The sequence below is a fragment of the Pleurodeles waltl genome, chromosome 5 (genome assembly GCF_031143425.1).
Source record: "Pleurodeles waltl isolate 20211129_DDA chromosome 5, aPleWal1.hap1.20221129, whole genome shotgun sequence".
Classification (NCBI taxonomy): Eukaryota; Metazoa; Chordata; class Amphibia; order Caudata; family Salamandridae; genus Pleurodeles; species Pleurodeles waltl.
In genome coordinates, this window is record NC_090444.1 from 546,546,061 (window position 1) to 546,566,038 (window position 19,978).

Genomic DNA, 19,978 nt, shown 5'->3' on the forward strand with positions numbered 1-19,978 from the left:
GTCATCAGGGGGGTCAGGGTTCAACGGGCACCCCTTCCTCGTTGGGATGCTATCCCCGGCTGGACCTCTGCCTTCTTCCATACCCAGCGTCTCAGGTCCTCCCACCGTTTGCGACAGTGGGTGCTCCGCCTGCCACAGACCCCCAGGGTCTACACCTCCTTGGTGATGGCACGCCATATACCCTTCTTTTGATGAGTGCTGACCTGCAGAGGCAATACACACAGGAAAATAGAATTAGACAAACAGTCCTGCCTGTTACACATATGGCCCACCATACCCCTTCACATCACCATTTACACACACATTACCCAGCACATAACCTGTACACCACCAAGAGGATATCTACCCACCCCCTCACATGAGGCCATCACACACACAACTCCATGCATTCATGCCACACGCATTGTGCTCACAGTGTACTCACCTGTTGGTCTGGAGACCCATACAGCAGTCCGTACTTGGGTAGGACCCCATCCACCAGTCTCTCCAACTCCTCCGAAGTGAAGGCTGTGACCCTTACCCCAGTCACGAGGGCCATGGTAGGTTACAGACAAAGGTCACAGCAGCACATGCAGTGTAGGTCCCCTCCTATGGAAGGTCAGGTAACAAGTGAGGAATCAGATAGAAAATGGCAGTCACGTCCGCGACGGTGCATAACGTCACTGCCGGCGTAGATCACCATTGGCCACTGTAATCCAGAGGGCCCATTGTTAGCCAATAAGGAGTTGCACAGCGGTTCCCGACCGCCTCCCACAATGTCGCACAATGTCAGCTGAATTACCTCACTTCCACCTAGCCATCCACTGAGGACATGCGGACGCCATTGCAGGCCCTGGAACAATGCTGCATCACAGGAGATATTAGCATATACTGGACAAATCACAATGACCCATTTCATGGTTATAGAATGCAAAGTTCTGTTCTGGTTCCATTATTCAGTTTGTGAATGATGCCTCACTCTTGTGTCCCTTAGATACTTACCTCTGCGAATGAATAGGAGATGGAGATATACCCCCGTGTACAGATCCCTGGTCGACTTGGCTACCCTGGAGGACAAGCACATTATAATCACCTATAGACTGGACAGGGCACAATCACTGAGCTGTGTGCCCAATTGGAGCCTGACCTGATATCTGATATCTGTCACCCCACTGGGATCCCCACCTTTTGTGCACGTGCCATTTGTACTGCATTTCCTGGCTACTGATTCTTTCCAAGTGACAGTGGGCTTGGCAGCAAGAATGTCACAGCCAATGTTTTCAATAGTGCTGATTAGTGTGCTGTCTGTCCTGATAAAATACATGTGCAGCTACATTGTTTTCCCCCAGTTTTTGGATCTGGCCACAGTGTAGGCCGAGTTTTATGCAATGGGACATATCTCCAACATAATTGGAGCGATTGATGGAACACATATTGCATTTGTCCCCCCACCCCGGCAGAATGAGTAGGTGTTCCGGAATTGTAAGAGTTTCCACTCTATGAATGTTCAGATGGTGTGCTTGGCGGACCAGTACATCTCACATGTCAATGCTAAGTATCCTGGTTGGGTGCATGATTCATTTCTCCTGAGAAATAACAGCATACCAAATGTGATGGGCCAAGTACAGAGGCACAGGGTGTGGCTACTAGGTGAGCCCTGGTTCCCACCTAGTATATGTTGGTGTATGGATATGGTATGGGCCATATAGGGTAGTGTGTGGCTAAATGCTATCCCTCAATATTTGCAGGTGACTCAGGTTACCCAAACCTATCATGGCTACTGACCCCTGTGAGGAATGCCAGGACAAGGGCAGAAGAACGTTATAATGAGGCACATGGGCGAACCAGAAGGATCATTGAAAGGACCTTTGGCCTCCTGAAGGCCAGGTTCCGGTGCCTCAATCTAACAGGTGGATCCCTGTACTACTCACCAAAGAAGGTCTTCCAGATAGTGGTGGCATGCTGCATGTTGCATAACCTGGCCCTCAGATGCTATGTCCCATTCCTGAAGGAGGAGGAGGCTGGAGATGCCCCTGTGACAGTAGTAGACCCTGTGGACAGTGAGGATGAGGAGGCAGAGGATGAGGACAACAGAACAAATGTAATCCGACAATACTTCCAAAGACACACATGTAGAACAGTGTTACTTCACATTTGAATGACTTTTGTTTTAATTTGTGTGCTAATGGCATGCTGATATTTGCAACTTCTTTGCCCACTTACTGTTCCCTCTGGCAATTCATTTTGAAGATGTTGCTGACCTGATGTGTACTCCTGGTATGATCACTACAGCCTGCTACGGGTCATTAATCTATGCTAATTCTCTGTACAGTTGATTTGCCATTTTTGTACCTGTTACAATTAATACATATTTGATATACATCACATACTCCAAAATGTTTTTTTATTTTTATAAGGGTGTTTATTGAAGTGCTAATATATGGAGGGGCAAGTGCAATGGGATGGGGTGATGATGGAAGAAAGTCCAGGGTATTGTTCTAGTCTATTTGTAGCACAGGTGCATTGTCCATGGGGACATAGGAAGGGGACACAAGGGTAACAATCAGGAGAGTCTCATTTCCTGGCGGGGATCTTGGCAAGTGTCTCTGGCTTCTGTCTGGATCTCAGGGAAAGTTTGCGGGTGGTTCACTTTCTGCAGGGGGAGGGGTGCTGGTGGTGTGTGAGTCCTGTAGAGGGGCCTCCTGGCCATTAGCAGCAGCGGAAGTTGAAGGCTGTTCAGATGTCTGGCTAGTGGCAAGGGCTCGCTGGTGTGAGACTGCCTCCATCATAATGTTGGCCATGTCTGCCAGCACCCCAGCAATGGAGATCAGGGTGTTGTTGATGGCCTGCAAGTCCTCCATGATCCCCTGGTACTGTCCCTCCTGCAGCCGCCTGTCCTCCTGCACATTGTCCAGGATCTGCCCCATCGTGTACTGGGAATGCTGATAGGCTCCAAGGATCTCTGCAAGAGCCTCCTGGAGAGTCGGTTCCCTGGGCCTGTCCATCCCCTGGTGCACAGCAGTCATCCCAGTGTCCCTGTTGGCCTGTGCCTCTGTCCCCTGAACTGTTTGCCCACTGACCCCAGGTCCCTGATTGTCCTGGGGGCGAGGTGTGCCCTGAGGCCCATTTAGAGGTGGACACACTGCTGATTAACATGTCCTGGGGAAAGTGGTATGGGTACGTTGGGTGGGTGCTGTAGTGGTGTTTCCTGATGGAGGAGGCTCTGTGGTAATGTGTGACTTGGCCTGGGTAACCGGCTGTCCAGCGGTCCCTCATAGGCCAGGTAGGTCATCCAGATCCTGAAGACCAGAGTTGCTATCATCACTGTGGGCCTCTTCAGTTAGGGGACTGGATAGTGCTGGCACCTCTCCTCCACTGACATTGGCTGTGGTACCTGTGGGGATGTAAATGATGTGTTATGGTTTCTGTGACTGACATATTGTACATCCGTGGCTTCCCCTCATTGTTTGGATTTGCCCTGGCACCTTTCACTTGTGTATGTTAGTGTATGGTAGGATTGTTAGTTCTCTATGGTGTGCGTGCTTTAGTGATGAGTGTCCATGCAGGACTGTGAGAGGTGTCCAGGCATTGGTATGGCATGCAGGGCTTGGCATTGAGATAAGTGAGATGTGATGGTGGGGGTGTATAGGAAGTAGCGGAGTGATGGGAGTGAGGGTGAGGGTATGTGATGGCATGCAGGTAGGGTAGAGAGTTGACTTACCAATAGTAGTAGAGAGTTGACTTACCAAAGTCCAGTCCTCCTCCGACTCCGGCCAGGCCCTCAAGATGCAGTATTGCCAAGACTTGATTCTCCCATGTTGTGAGTAGGAGGTGGGGCTCCACCGCCAGTCCTCTGTACAGCGAGCTGGTGTCTTGCTGCAATGGAACATACCTTCCCCCATAGGTCATTCCACCTCTTCCTAATGTCATCCATAGTTCTTGGGTGCTGTCCCACGGCGTTGTCCCTGTCCACGATTCTCCGCCATAGCTCCATCTTCCTAGCTATTGATATCTGCTGCACCTGTGCTCCAAATAGCTGTGGCTCTGTAGGAGGCTGGCCTGGTGTATAATGGTTACCTTGTGGTACTTACACCCTGTGACAGTTCCAGTTATCCCTTATTAGTAGATTAGTAGTGTTCTAGCAGCTTAGGCTGATAGAGGTAGCTATAGCAGAGCAGCTTAGTCTGAACTAGGAGACATGCACAGCTCCTACTATACCACTTATATCATATAGCACTATATCATAAGAAACACAATACTCAGAGTTACTAAAAATAAAGGTACTTTATTTTAGTGACAATATGCCAAAAGTATCTCAGAGGATATACTCCCTTAGGAGGTAACTAAAATACACAAAATATATACACAAACCAAAATCAGGTGAGTAAACACTTAGAAAAGTAGTTCAAACACTGTAGAACACAATAGAATGCAATAGGAGACAATGGGCCTACTGGCAACACAAACCATATACTCCAAAAGTGGACTGCGAACCACGGATGGACACCAGGCCTAGTGTAGTGTGTAGAGGGTCACTGGGAGTGTAAGAAAACACTAAGGGCCAGATGTAGGAAGGCTTTTGCGACTCGCAAACGGCAAAAAACGCCATTTGCGAGGCGCAAAACCCTTATGCGATGCAGAATCACATTTTGCGAGTCGGTACCGACTCGCAAAATGTGATTCCGACTCGCAAATAGGAAGGGGGTGTTCCCTTCCTATTTGCGACCGCATCACGATGTAGAGTTGATTTGTGACCGCGAAAGCGGTGGCAAATCAACTCGCAGTTACGATCCACTTGAAGTGGATGGTAACTCATTCGCAAAAGGAAAGGGGTCCCCATGGGACCGCTTCCTCTTTGTGAATGCTCACAAAAATATTTTTTCAGAGCAGGCAGTGGTCTTATGGACCACTGCCTACTCTGAAAAAAAACGAAACAAAAAGTTTTCGGTATTTTTTCTATTTGCAGCTCGTTTTCCTTTAAGGAAAACGGGCTGCAAAGAGAAAAAAAAAACTGCTTTATTTAGAAGCAGTCACGGACATGGTGGTCTGCTGTCTCCAGCAGGCCACCATCCCCGTGAGTGCCTAGACTCGCTATGGGGTCGCAAACTGCGACCCACCTCATAAATATTTATGGGGTGGGTCTTTGCGACCCCATAGCGAGTCGCAGAAGGTGTCTGAGACACCTTTTTGCATTTCCTTTTGCGAGTTGCAAATTGCGAGTCGCTGGGACTCGCAATTTGCAAATCGCAAAAGGGAACCTTCCTACATCTGGCCCTAAGGCCCTTATTTATACTTTTTTAACGCTGCATTTGTGCCGCTTTTTGATGCAAAAATGGCGCAAATTTACAAAATACAATTGTATTTTGTAAGTTTGCGCCATTTTTGCGTCAAAAATGAAGCAAATGCAGCGCTAAAAAAGTATAAATATGGGCCTAAAGGTGCCCAAGATAACCCACCCCAAGACCCTGAAAAATAAGAGTAAAGCTAACCTACTACCCCAGAAAGACAGTAAAGTCGAGATAGGGGATTCTGCAAAGACAACAACTGACTGCAAAGCACTGAAGATGGATTCCTGGACCTGAGGACCTGCAAAGGAAGGGGACCAAGTCAAAGAGTCCCACAAGTGTCCAGGGGGGTAGGAGCACACTTAACCCCGGATGAAGGTGCAAAAGGGCTGCCTCCGGGTGGAAGAAGCCAAAGATTCTGCAACAACGGAAGATGCCACGAACTTCTCTTTTGGTCAGAAGATGTTGCACGGCGTGCTGGAGGATGCAGAGTTGTTTCCACAAAGAAAGTCTGCAAACAAGCCTTACTAGCTGCAAAAGTTGTAGTTGAAGATTATGGGTGCTGCCAGGGCCCAGGAAAAACCAGGAGGTCGCCCCTTGTGGAGGAGACAGAGAGGGTGCTCAGCAACACAGAGAGCCCATGCAGAAGCAGGCAGCACCCACAGAAGCACTTGAACTCGCGTTCAAGAAATCTGAGCACAGCGGTCATCTCAACACAACAAAAGAGGGTCCCACAAAGCCAGAGTTCAACTGAGCGAGTTGGGCAGTGCAGGACGGAGTGCTGGGGACCTGGGCTGTGCTGTGCACGAAGGAAGCCTTGCAAAAGTGCACAGAAGCCCTAGCAGCTGCAGATCAAGTAGTACACAAGATCACTGTCTGGCGTGGGAAGGCAAAGACTTACTTCCACCAAATTTGGACAGAAGGACCACTAGGCTGTTGGGGTCACTTGGCTCCAGCTCCTGTGTTCAAGGGACCATACTCGTCAAGATGAGAGGGGACCCAGAGGACCGGTGATGCAGGAGTTTGGTGCCTGCGTTAGCAGGGGGAAGATTCTGTTGACCTACGGGAGATTTCTTCTTGGCTTCCAGTGCAGGGTGAAGGCAGACAGCACTCAGAGCATGCACCACCAGGAAACAGTTGAGAAAGCTGGCAGGATTAGGCACTACAATGTTGCTGGTTGTCGTCTTGCTACTTCGTTATGGTTTTGCAGGCGTCCTGGAGCAGTCAGCGGTCGATCCTTGGCAGAAGTTGAAGAGAGAAGTGCAGAGGAACTCTGGTGAGCTCTTGCATTTGATATCTGAAGAGAAACCCAGAGGAGAGACCCTAAATAGCCCTCAGAGGAGGATTGGCCACCTAACCAGGTAAGCACCTATCAGGAGAGGTTTCTGACGTCACCTGCTTGCACTGGCCACTCAGAGGCCTCCATTGTGCCCTCACACCTCAGCATTCAAGATGGCAGAGGTCTAGGACACACTGAAGGAGGTCTGGGCCCCACCCCTGGGGTGGTGATAGACTGGGGAGTTGTCACTCCCCTTACCTTTGTCCAGTTTCACGCCAGAGCAGGGGCTGGGGGCTCCCTGAACTGGTGTAGACTGACTTATGCAAGGAGGGCACCATCTGTGCCCTTCAAAGCATTCCAGAGGCTGGGGGAGGCTACTCCTCCCCAGCCCGTAACACCTATTTCCAAAGGGAGAGGGTGTAACACCCTCTCTCAGAGGTAATCCTTTGTTCTGCCTTTCTGGGACTGGGCTGCCCAGACCCCAGGAGGGCAGAAACCTGTCTGAGTGTTGGCAGCAGTGGTAGCTGCAGAAAAAACCTAGAGAGCTAGTGTGGCAGTACCCGGGTCCCTGCTGGAGCCCAGGGGATGAATGAGATTGGCACCCCAATACCATATTTGGCATGGGGGGACAATTCCATGATCTTAAACATGTTACATGGCCATGTTCAGAGTTACCATTGTGAAGCTACATATAGGTATTGACCTATATGTAGTTCACACGTGTAATGGTGTCCCGCACTCACAAAGTCTGGGGAAATTGCCCTGAACTATGTGGGGGCACCTTGGCTAGTGCCAGGGTGCCCTCACACATAGTAACTTTGCACCTAACCTTCACTAAGTGAGGGTTAGACATATAGGTGCCTTATAAATTACTTAAGTGCAGTGTAAAATGGCTGTGAAATAACGTGGACGTTATTTCACTCAGGCTGCTGTGGCAGTCCTGTGTAAGAATTCTCTGAGCTCCCTATGGGTGGCAAAAGAAATGCTACAGCCCATAGGGATCTCCTGGAACCCCAATACCCTGAGTACCTAGGTACCATATACTAGGGAATGATAAGGGTGTTCCAGTGTGCCAATCAGAATTGGTAAAAATGGTCACAAGCCTGCAGTGACACTTTTAAAGCAGAGAGAGCATAAACACTGAGGTTCTGGTTAGCAGAGCCTCAGTGATATAGTTAGGCACCATACAGGGAACACATACAGGCCACAATGATGAGCACTGGGGTCCTGGCTAGCAGGATCCCAGTGACACAGGCAAAAACAAACTGACATATAAGTAAAAAATGGGGGTAACATGCCAGGCAAGATGGTACTTTCCTACAGGCTTTACCATGACAATTTCCTCCACCATGACCCTTAGCTCCTCCTCTGTGAAATGGGGGTGTCTTTGAGGTGCCCTGGGTGTTCTATGAGGTGTTTTGGTGAAGGTGTGTTGGATGATGTGCCGAGGTGTGTGATGTGTTTTGCGTGAGTGACGTATAGGTGTGAATAGTGTGTGGCTCTAGTTGTGTCAGTGGTCTTGGTGTTAATCTCCTGCCATTAATTATTGTTTGTAAAAGGTTGTGGGTAATATGGGTGTCTGTTCTATAGTGGTGTGTGGTATGTGTATTGGTGTCAGGTGTGTGTTGTTTAAATTGTCCAATGTGGTGCTGTTTTGAATGTGGGTGTCCATTGTGAGCGCAGCGGTATGTACCGCCAATGGTTAACCTTCGATGAATGTCTGCCGTGGTGATTTGTGGGTCATAAAGTGGTGGGCATAGTTCTGTTGGCGTAACAGTGTGGGTTTTGAAACCGCCAGTTTATCACTGACCTTTGGTGTGGCGGATTTGTGTATGTGGCTGAATACTGGCGGACTGGTGTGTAGGCATCATATTATGGTGAACAGATATCCACCACGGCGGCGGTAAGTTGGCTGCCGTCAGTGTGGCGGTACATGGGATTAACAGCCAATGAAATAATGAGGGCCATAATCTCCTTACAAACCCACAAACCCAAACTGAATGCTAAAATTACCCTCAGCACTCAAAAACCGAACCCACACTAAAAAATCCCTTCCCACCCAAAAACCCATACCCACCCTAAATCTAAAAAAAGTTGTACTGAAAGCTTCAACCAAAATGCGTATGTTACATGTTTCCTGAGCACTAGTACTTTTTTTATGAACTTAGAATAAAGACAAAGGCCCTCATTACAACATTGGCGGTAAAAGCCGCTTACCGCCGTGCAGAAGACCGCCAACACTGCTGCGGCCGTGGAATTCCGCCACAGCTATTATGACCCACATCTCGGAATCTGCCAAAATTCAGACACCCACACAAGTCCGCCACACCAAAGGTCAGTGAAAAACTGGCGATAACAAAACCTCCACCGTCACGCCAACAGAAATACACCCACACTATCATGACACACGAATCCACGCGCCGGTCTTTCAACCGCGGTATTTCATTGGCGGTACACACCGCCGCGCTCAAAATACACACACTTCTACAAAACATCCCCACATTGGACGATTCAAAATACACACACCTAAGACACATACACACACCACTCCCACACACCCATTACAATATAAAACACACACCCACATCACCCACAAACCCCCACGACAAAAAATACAGAAAGAAGGCCAGAGAGAGACACCACCAGCAAGTACAAGAGCATCCACAGGCACATAACACCATCACCCACACAACTTCCACGCACCTCACACAACACACCACTACATATCACCACACACTCCACCCCACACATCACCTACACCACCCCATGGCACTGCAAAGACACCCCAGGTTCTCGGAGGAGGAGCTCAGGGTCATGGTGGAGGAAAACGTCCGGGTAGAGCCACAGCTATTCGGATCACAGGTGTGGCACACCTCAATTGCAAGGAAGATGGAGCTATGGCGAAGAATAGTGGACAGGGTCAACGCAGTGGGACAACACCCAAGAAATCGGGAGGACATCAGGAAAAGGTGGAACGACCTACGGGGGAAGGTGCGTTCCGTGATCTCAAGACACCACCTGGCGGTTCTGCGGACTGGCGGCAGACCCCCACCTCCTCCCCCACAACTAACAACATGGGAGGAGCAGGTCTTGGCGATTCTGCATCCTGAGGGCCTCGCAGGAGTAGCTAGAGGAATGGACTCTGGTAAGTCAAAGCTTTACTATTACATCCCCCACTCTCGCCCTCACCCCCATCACACCAACTCCTCACAAATGTACCAATATCACAAACCACCCATCCCAATACCAAGCCCTGCATGCAACAACAAAGCATGGACACACATCACTAAATCATGCACACTGCACATAGCCATACACCCCCCTAAACCATCATCACACAAGCTCCCAAACAGGAATGCCAGCACTGGGGTACACGGTCACCCACCCATTGCACACAATGGCACACACTGATGCAATAATCATGCCTTTCCACCCCTGCAGGACCCCTACCCAACGTCACCAGACAGGAGTGTCCAGACATGTCCACTCCACCCACAGAAGAGGCCCACAGTGATGACAGCAGCTCTGTCCAACTGGATCTAGATGACCAGCCCGGACCATCGGGGACCTCTGGACAGTCGGTTCCCCTCACACAGGCACAGGCCACCACAGACCTTCTGCCCTCTGGAAACACCAGCACAGCACCCTCCCAGCGGGCCCATACCTCCGTCCCCAGGACATGTCAATCAGCTGTGTGTCCACTACTACAGGGAACCCAGGATAACCCACCACCCCAACAACAACAGGGACCTGGGGCAGTAGCAGTGGGCACACGGTCCAGGGGACGGAGGCCCAGGAACACAGGGGAAATGGGAGGGCTGCCGTGCGACGGGGGGCGGACAGGCCAAGGGAACCCACTCTCCACGAGGCCCTCTCCTCCATCATGGGAGCATACCACCACTCCCAGGAGACGATGGCAACGGTACTGGCCAAGTTTCAGGAGACCCAGCGCATGCAGGAGGAACAGTATTTGGGCTTCTGGGTGGAACTCAGAACCATCAGCTCCAGCCTGGGCACCATCGTAAGGGTGCTGAAGGAAGTACTCAACACCAGGAGGGACACTGTGGCACTACAAGGGGCCCCTGACACTAGCATGGACTGAACTGCCCACCACCTCTGCCAGCGCTAGTGGACCGGATGCCCCGCCACAGGACCACCACACCAGCACCCCACCCCCTGCAGACGGAGAACCACCCCGCAAACGGTCCCTGAGATCCAGGAACAAGACAGAGAACGATGCCAAGACCCCCGCCAATAAATGAGACCACCCTGATTGTCATCCTACTGTCCCACTTTGTCACCCTGTCCATAATTAAACTGCCCCAGCTCCACTTCCTATGCACATATGGGCAATGTACCTGTGAGACTAATAGACTGGACTCTGCCATGGACACTTCTCCACCATCACCCCTCACTATTTAACTTCCCCCTCCAATATTTTGGATTTAAATAAACACACCTAAAGCATAAAATGATCTGGAGTCTGTCTGTGATTTTGAAATAGTGTATTTGCAATTACAGTGACAAAATGTTTTTGAAATAGTAATGTCAACATACCTATGTCACACAGCTCTAGTCCATGAGGAATTTAAGCAGATGACACACAGTGGGACCCACATCTGTGAAACCGTAAGGGAAAGTGACGACTCAGTGACCATACACTGGGTGAAAACGACAGACAGGATAGAGGTAGTAGTGTAAAAGTACATGTAGTAGGCAGGATTGTATTCTCACCTGTGTTTCACTGGAAATATTGCTGGATCACTGAGTCCCTGTTCTGCATGTCTTCTTCCTCTGCTTCATCCTCATCACTGTCCACAGGCTCCACAGCTGCCACAATACCGCCATCTGGACCATCCTCCTGCAAAAAAGGCACCTGTCGTCGCAAAGCCAAGTTGTGAAGCATACAGAAGGTCACGATCATCTGTCACACCTTCTTTGGTGAGTAGAATAGGGATCCTCCTGTCATATGGAGGCACCTGAACCTGGCCTTCAGGAGCCCGAAGGTCCGCTCGATCACCCTCCTAGTTCACCCATGGGCCTCATTGTAGCGTTCCTCTGCCCTTGTCCTGGGATTCCTCACTGGGGTCAGTAGCCATGACAGGTTGGGGTACCCAGAGTCACCTGCAAATGACGAGGGACAACTGTTAGACACACACTAACCTGTAGGGATAACCCCAGACAACCATTCCCACTGTCTTGCTTCCAGGGGCTCACCTAATAGCCACACACGTTGACTCTGCAGTTGACCCATCACATAAGGGATGCTGCTATTCCGCAGGATGTAGGCGTCATGCACTGAGCCAGGGAACATGGCATTCACATGGGAGATGTACTGGTCTGCCAAACATACCATCTGTACATTCATAGAATGATAACTCTTCCGGTTTCTGTACACCTGTTCACTCCTATGGGGAGGGACCAAAGCCACATGGGTCCCATCAATGGCACCTATGATGTTGGGAATATGTCCCAGGGCATAGAAATCACCTTTCACTATAGGCAAATCCTCCACCTGAGGGAAAACGATGTAGCTCCGCATGTGTTTCAGAAGGGCAGACAACACTCTGGACAATACGTTGGAAAACATAGGCTGGGACATCCCTGATGCCATGGCCACAGTTGTTTGAAATGACCCACTTGCAAGGAAATGGAGCACTGACAGCACCTGCACTTGAGGGGGGATTCCTGTGGGATGGCGGATTGCTAACATCAGGTCTGTCTCCAACTGGGTACACAGATCCTGGATTGTGGCACGGTCAAACCTGTAGGTGATTATCAAATGTCGCTCCTCCATTGTCGACAGGTCCACCAACGGTCGGTACACCGGAGGATGCCGCCATCTCCTCACATGCCCCAACGGACGGTGCCTATGAAGGACAACAGCGAGCAGAGTCAAACAACTCAGAGGTACGTACCCACAGTTTACACAGAACACCAATCCTACACAAAAGGTGGCCTGTATGTGTGCTGAGACTAGGCCTAGGTATGTGTGACGCACTTGAAAAAGAGGCCATGTGGGTCCCTGAAATGGGGGCTGCCTGACCTCTAAAGTGGGACAACGGGATGTGAGGTAACTGCGCTGGCGTTGTACACCGTCGCGGTAGGCGGTCGGAGACTGCGGCACAATGCTGCATTGGTTAACATTGGACCCTATGGGTCCCAGGAGCGAATGACGATGTATGCCGGCGGTGATGGTACGCAACGCCGCGGAGGTGACCGCCGCGGACGTGACCGCCATTTTCTATCACTTCAATCACTCGATACCTGATCTTCGACAGGAGAGGACCTACACTGAAAGTGCTGCTGTGACCTCAGTCTGGAAGAGACAATGGCTCGTGAGTCTGGGGAAAGGGCCCCTGCCTTCACATCGGGGGAGTTGGAGGAGCTTGTTGATGGGGTCCTCCCCCAGTACACGCTACTCTACGGTCCTCCAGACAAACAGGTAAGTACACATGGAGCATGTTGTATGGGCTATGCCTGTGTGGAGAGGGCTGGATGTAAGAAGGAAGGGGGCAGAGTGCTGCATGCATGTAAGACGGTGAGTGCATGTGCCACATGGCAAGGATAGGGATGGGGGCCACTCACTTTGACGGTGCAGTTGGTAATGACTTCTTTTCTTCCCCTGTATATTTCATGTAGGTCAGCGCCCACCAGAAGAAAGAAACTTGGTGTGCCATCGCCAAGGACGTCCGGACCCTGGGGGTCTACCACAGACGGAGCACCCACTGCCGGAAAAGATGGGAGGACATTTGCCGCTGGAGCAAGAAGACGGCGGAGGTTCAGCTGAGGATGGCCTCCAACGTGGGAGGGGTGCCCGTCAAACCATGACCCCCCCTGATGTTCAGGATCCTGGCAGTGGCCTACCCGGAGTTGGATGAGCGCTTGAGGGCATCACAGCAGACACAAGGGGGTGAGTGCATTCTCATTCAGCTGACTTTGCGCGCAGTGGGGGAGGTGGGTTTCCCTAGGCCAGGGTGAGTTCCGTAGGCTAGGCCCCTCCGTAAGGCATGGCCCTGTGGCCCCCCACCCCACCTCTGTATTGTGCCAAGTACAGCTATTCATGCCCCTGTGTCATCTATGTGTGCAGATGTCGTCCATAGCCTTGTAGGCCATTTCCCAGGAATTGCACTGTGGAGCCCAAGAGCGCGGCGTAGTGCAGGGGGCCTCTGTGTCTGTCTTGTCCGCCAACGGTAGCAGTAATCCATGCACTCAACATGTCTTTCTTCTGTCTCCCCCCCCTTTTTTTGGTCTTCCTGTTCTTGTGTGCATTAGCATCATCAGGCGGAGGAGCAGTGGCACCGGAGCACGAGGGAGCTGCATCCCACATGGCCCTGGAGGGCGAGACTGCGGATTCGGAATTCACCAGTGGGACGGTGGGCGATGGGAGCTCCACGGCGGGGACAGGAGCTGACACCAGCGACACGGACTCGTCCTCTGATTGGAGCTCCCTTGTGGTGGCGGCAACATCTGTGCCCCCGCATCTACAGGTACAGCCGCCACCCCCCCCTACCAGCACCGCCCTCCCAGCAGCCCCTCAGTCTTCTCCCCGTGCCCGCTCACCCAGGAGGGTGGGCATCACCTTCACCCCAGGCACCTCAGGCCCTGCCCCAGTCACCCCTGCTGCCCTCAGTGAGGAGGCCATTGACCTCCTCAGGTCACTCACTGTTGGGCAGTCTACCATTTTGAATGCCATCCAGGGTGTAGAAAGGCAGTTGCAACAAACTAATGCATTCCTGGAGGGCATTCATTCTGGTCAGGCGGCCCTTCACCGAGCTTTTCAAACTCTGGCCTCAGCACTGATGGCAGCCATTGTCCCCGTCTCTAGCCTCCCCCCTCCAACTTCCTCCACCCAGAGCCAATCCCCTGTACCTCTGCCTATCCCAAGCACACCATCAGACCAGCCTGCACACACTTCACCACACAAGGGAAGCTCAGGCAAACATAAGCACTACACATCCGACAGGCACTCACGCAAGCAACACACACTTGCAGACACACCAACATCCACTGCCTCCACTGTGTCCCCCTCCTCGTCGTCTCCCTCCTCCCTCCCAGTCTCGTCTACACTCACACCTGCATGCACTACCTCTACAGCCACTACGTCCCTCACCAGCACACCCACCAGCACACCCCGTTCACGTGCAGTCACCACCCCCACTACCATTCACACGTCCTCTGTGTCCTCTCCCAGTGTGTCAGTGACGCCCCCTCTGAGGATACAGAAACGCAGGCACACACCCACCCAACAGCCATCCACCTCATGACAGCCTCCAGCGCATGCACCTGCACCCAAAGTCACCAAACGTACACCTCCTACTACCACCATCTCTTCCTCCACTCCCAAACCCCCTCCAGCTACCCGTCCCAGTGTGTCCAAAGGAATTTTCCTGTCCAGCCTTGACCTTTTGTCCCACACCTCCCCCACCCCGTCCATCTCATAGGTCCCGAAGTAGCACCTCAGCCACAACATCTACGGGACCAGTGGTGTCTGTTGTCACAGGTATGTGGAGTGCACCGGCCACCAGGACAGCCAGTGTGGCACGGAGCCACAGCACAGCCAGTCCCCTCCCTGTGAAGCATCAGAAGTTGGCCAGTGCCCAGAGGGAGAGGGGGAGGACTCCAGCCACCAAAGTCGCTCCCAGGGGTCCCGGTGGGAGTGTGGAGTCAGCTGTTACATCTCCCAAGGTGGGGAAGGGCCACAAGAAACCCGGCAAGTCTGGGAAGAGCTGCACGGAGGAGAAGACCGCCATCATCCCCGCTGCCCAGGAGGCCACCACCAGACCCAGCCCAGCTGCCCAGGAGGGCCCCGCCAGCCCCAGCCCAGCTGCCCAGGAGGCCACCGCCAGCCCCAGCCCAGCTGCCCAGGAGGCCACCGCCAGCCCAAGCCAACCTGCCCAGGAGGGCCCGCCAGCCCCAGCCCAGCTGCCCAGGAGGGCCCCGCCAGCCCCAGCCCAGCTGCCCAGGAGGCCACCGCCAGCCCCAGCCCAGCTGCCCAGGAGGCCAGCCCCAGCCCAGCTGCCCAGGAGGGCCCCGCCAGCCTCAGCCCAGCTGCCCAGGAGGGCCCCGCCAGCCCCAGCCCAGCTGCCCAGGAGGCCACGCCAGCCCCAGCCCAGCTGCCCAGGAGGCCACTGCCAGCCCCAGCCCAGCTGCCCAGGAGGCCACCGCCAGCACAAGCCCCGCTGGGCCATGAAGGACCGCCAGCACAAGCCCCACTGGGCCATGAAGGACTGCCAGCACAGGCACTGCTGGGCCGGGCACCGCCAAATCCAGCACCGCTGAACAGGGCACCGCCAAATCAAGCACCGCTGAACAGGGCACCGCCAAATCAAGCACCACTGAACAGGGCACCGCCAACTCAAGCACCGCTGAACAGGGCACTGCCAACTCAAGCACCGCTGGCCCATGAGCGTCAGGGGCACTGATGCAACTGGGTCCGTCACGGGGTGAGTGATGCACTCTGGACACCAGTCCCCCTCCAGAACCAGTGGAGAGATCCATCCACTACCTCTGACCTTCACATGATGAAGCACTCTGGGCACAGAGCCCCCTCCAGAACCAGTGGAGAGATCCATCCACTACCTCTGTCCTTCACAGGATGAAGCACTCTGGGCACCAGTCCCCCTCCAGAACCAGTGGAGAGATCCATCCACTACCTCTGTCCTTCACAGGATGAAGCACTCTGGACACCAGTCCTCCTCCAGAACCAGTGGAGAGATCCATCCACTACCTCTGTCCTTCACAGGATGAAGCACTCTGGGCACAAAGCCCCCTCCAGAACCAGTGGAGAATGTTATCCACTTGAGAGACTGTGGCTTTGCACTCCCCAGGATTGAACAGTGGGCAACCCACCCACTGTAGAGACTTGAGAGACTGGCTTTCCACTCCCCAGGATAATGCAGTGGGCAAACCACCCTCTGGAGAGACTTGAGAGACTGTGGCCTTGTACTCCCCAGGATATTGCAGTGGGCAACCCACCCACTGTAGAGACTTGAGAGACTGTGGCTTTGCACTCCCCAGGATTGAACAGTGGGCAACCCATCCACTGTAGAGACTTGAGAGACTGTGGCTTTGCACTCCCCAGGATATGGCAGTGGGCAACCCACCCACTGTAGAGACTTAAGAGACTGTGGCTTGCACTCCCCAGGATATGGCAGTGGGCAAACCACCAACTGTAGAGACTTGAGAGACTGTGGCTTTGCACTCCCCAGGATTGAACAGTGGGCATTGAGCCCCCTCGTGGATCTGGCGTCGTGCACTCATCCGGCTGAGGTGCCCCCCTTCCTTTCCCCCTGAGGTGCCTGTTGTATTTCTATCTGATGCCCCTGCAGTGTTCTCTCTGTTTTGATCGGGTATCGAGTGTGGACCTCGCCCATGCATTTTGGGCCCAGTGGTCCACGGACTATAAATTGTGCAATACCTGGGCTTGTATTATTGGTGTATATATTTGTTTATAGTGTATATAAATTGTTGAGTACTGGATTTTAATAGATTACAAGGGTTACACTAATTTCCTTTTGTCTTTGCATTCTTCCGGGGGGCTTGGGGTGTGTAACTGTAATGTATCAACATGTATTAATGTGTGTGTTGTAGTGGGTGAGGGTGGGGTTGAGTGTGTTGTGTGTGTGTGTGTCTGTTTTTTGCCTCCCCCCTCCCCTGTGTCGTAGGTGCAGTACTCACCGTGGTCTTCGCCGCCGGTGTTCGTGCTCCTGGTAGAGGAGCAGGAAGACTATTGCAGGTAGAATTTGGAGTTCTGGTTCCATGGTGTCCTCGTTCCTCGTGGGGTCTGTAGAGGTGAGCGTTTTCCCTTCGGAATTCCTGTTTCCGCCATGTTTTTATCCGCAGTGAATCCGCCCCGGAAAAGGTGGTGGATTGGCCTGTCATAATAGTGTGGGCGGTACATTGTCTCCCGCCTGTCTGTTGGCGGTGACCGCTGCGCTGTTTGTTTGTACCGCCGTGGCAGTCAGAGTTTTAAAGTGGCTGTCTTTGTTGGCAGTTTCCGCCACGGTCGAAATTGCAATTTTTTTACCGCAGGCCTGTTGGCGGTCTTACTGCCGCTTTAACATCGTCCGCCAGGGTTGTAATGACCCCCAAAATGTTTTGGAATTCACTGGACTGTTGCATTTCTCACTTTATCTGCCTACGAAGTGGAATCCTCACATGGCAGTCTTATGGAGTGATGTGAAATCTGTTCGACTAAGGCTGCACTATCCTTAGCATCATGGTCTGGCATGCAAGATCGCCCCTGACTCTGTTGGTCATGGTGGGGGTTCTCAAGTTGTAGGTAACCTCTTTGCGTAAGCTGGGGGAGGCCCAGGCTAAGATAGGGTTAGCAGAGGTGGACGCCCCAGACACCAAAGGTGGAGAATAGGTTAGAAAACTAAAACAGCAGTCAAAGTGTGTAGGAGGCTGGCCTGGTTTGTAGTGGGTACCTTGGGTACTTACACCTTATACCAGGTCCAGTTATCCCTTATTAGTGCAATGTAGTAGTGTTCTAGCAGCTTAGGCTGATAGAGGTCGCTATAGCAGAGCAGCTTAGGCTGAACTAGGAGACATGCAAAGCTCATGCAATACCACTTATAGTCACACAGTACTTATACACAAGTAAAGACAATATTCAGTGTTACTAAAAATAAAGGTAGTTTATTTGGGTGACACAGTACTAAAAATATCTTAGAGGAAATACTCCTTCTGGAGGTAAGTATTATACACAATATATACACTAGACACCAAATTAAAGGCAAGTAATTAGACATAGGATAGTGCAAACAATAGGAAACGCTATAGAATGCAATGTGAGAAAGTAGGTCTGTTGGCAACACAAACCATATACTAAGAAAGTGGAATGCGAATCACAGATTCCCCCCTAGACAAGTGTAGTGTGTGCAGAATCGCTGGGAGAGTAAGAATACAGTAAAGGTAAGTAAATTACCCCACCCCAGAGCCCAGAAAAGCAGAAGTAAAGTACTGCAAGTTTCCTTAGGACACACTACACCTCATGATTGGAATTATTGCAAGAACGAACCAAGTCTGCAAACAACAAATAGTGGATTCCTGGAACAGAAGACCTGCAAAAGAAGGAGACTAAGTCCAGAAGTCGAAAGAAGTTCCAGGAAAGACCGAAGTCCCTGCCAACCCAGGAGAGGGTGCAAAAGAAGAGTCCCCAGTTGGACAAAGACTGCAGAAATGCACCCTAGAAGATGCCAGTGGTTTCCTGCATGATGCAAAGGATGTCCAACATCGTGAAGTTGGACGCAGACGAGTTTCGGTGCTGGATTCCTACAACAAGCCTTGGTTCCGTCAAAGTCGCATTTTGTGTCAACTAGGCGCTATCTGGACCCATAAAGGACCTGCGTTCCTCAACTCTGTGTGAGGAGGAAGAGGGGGCTCTCAGCACTTCAGAGAGCCCTCAGAGCACCAGATAGCACCCACAGGTATCCCAGGGCACAGGGACAAAGGAGGTGTAAAATGCAGTTGATGCAGCACTACAAAGGAAGGTCCCACGCCAACGGAGATCAACTCAGCGAGTTAAGCATCACAGGATAGAGTGCTGAGGACCTGGGCCAGGCTGTCCATGAAGGAATTTTTCAAATAGTGCACAGAGGCCTCAGGAGGTGAAAAATACAAGTTGCACAGGGGTACTGTCGTTCTGGAGGAAGGCAAGGTCTTACCTCCTCCAAATTGAGACAGCAGGACCTCAGGACAGTCTGTGTCAATGGGGTCCACCCTCTGTTTTCCAAAGAGCACTCTTGTTGCTGTGAGAGGAGTCCAAGAGAACCGGTCATCGACTTAGAAGGTGCCTGCATGAGCAGGGGAATGACTCTGTCACTCCACTGGAGATTTCTTCGGTCCTTCTTGTGCGGGGTGAAGACAGGGAGTCCTCAGAGCATGCACACCATAGAAGCTGTTGCAGTTGCTGGCTGGAGCTGAAGTTGCAGAAGAAAAGTATCCCTTGTGGATACTTTGTTGCTGTTACAGCAGTTCCTGGAGCAGGCTGCGGTTGATCCGAGGTCAGAGGATGAAGTAGTAGTTGCAAAGGATTCCTGCTGGAAACTTGCAAGTAGAATCTAGAGTGAACCCCCAGGAGAGGTCCTAAATACCCCCTGAGAGGGGGATTGGCTACCTTAGCAGGTAAGGACCGTTCAGGAGGGGTCTCTGACATCACCTGTTGGCACTGGCCACTCAGAGCCCTCCAGAGTGCCCCCGCACCTTGCAAAGCAAGATGGCTAAGGTCTGGGACACACTGGAGAAGCTCTGCGCACCTGCCCTAGGGTGGTGATGGACAGGGGATTGGTCACTCCCCTTTCCTTTGTCCAGTTTCTTGCCAGAGCAGGGGACAATGGGTCACTGGACCGGTGTAGACTGCATATGCAAGGAGGGCACCAATTGTGCCCTTCAAAGTATTTCCAGAGGCTGGGGGAAGCTACCCCTCCCT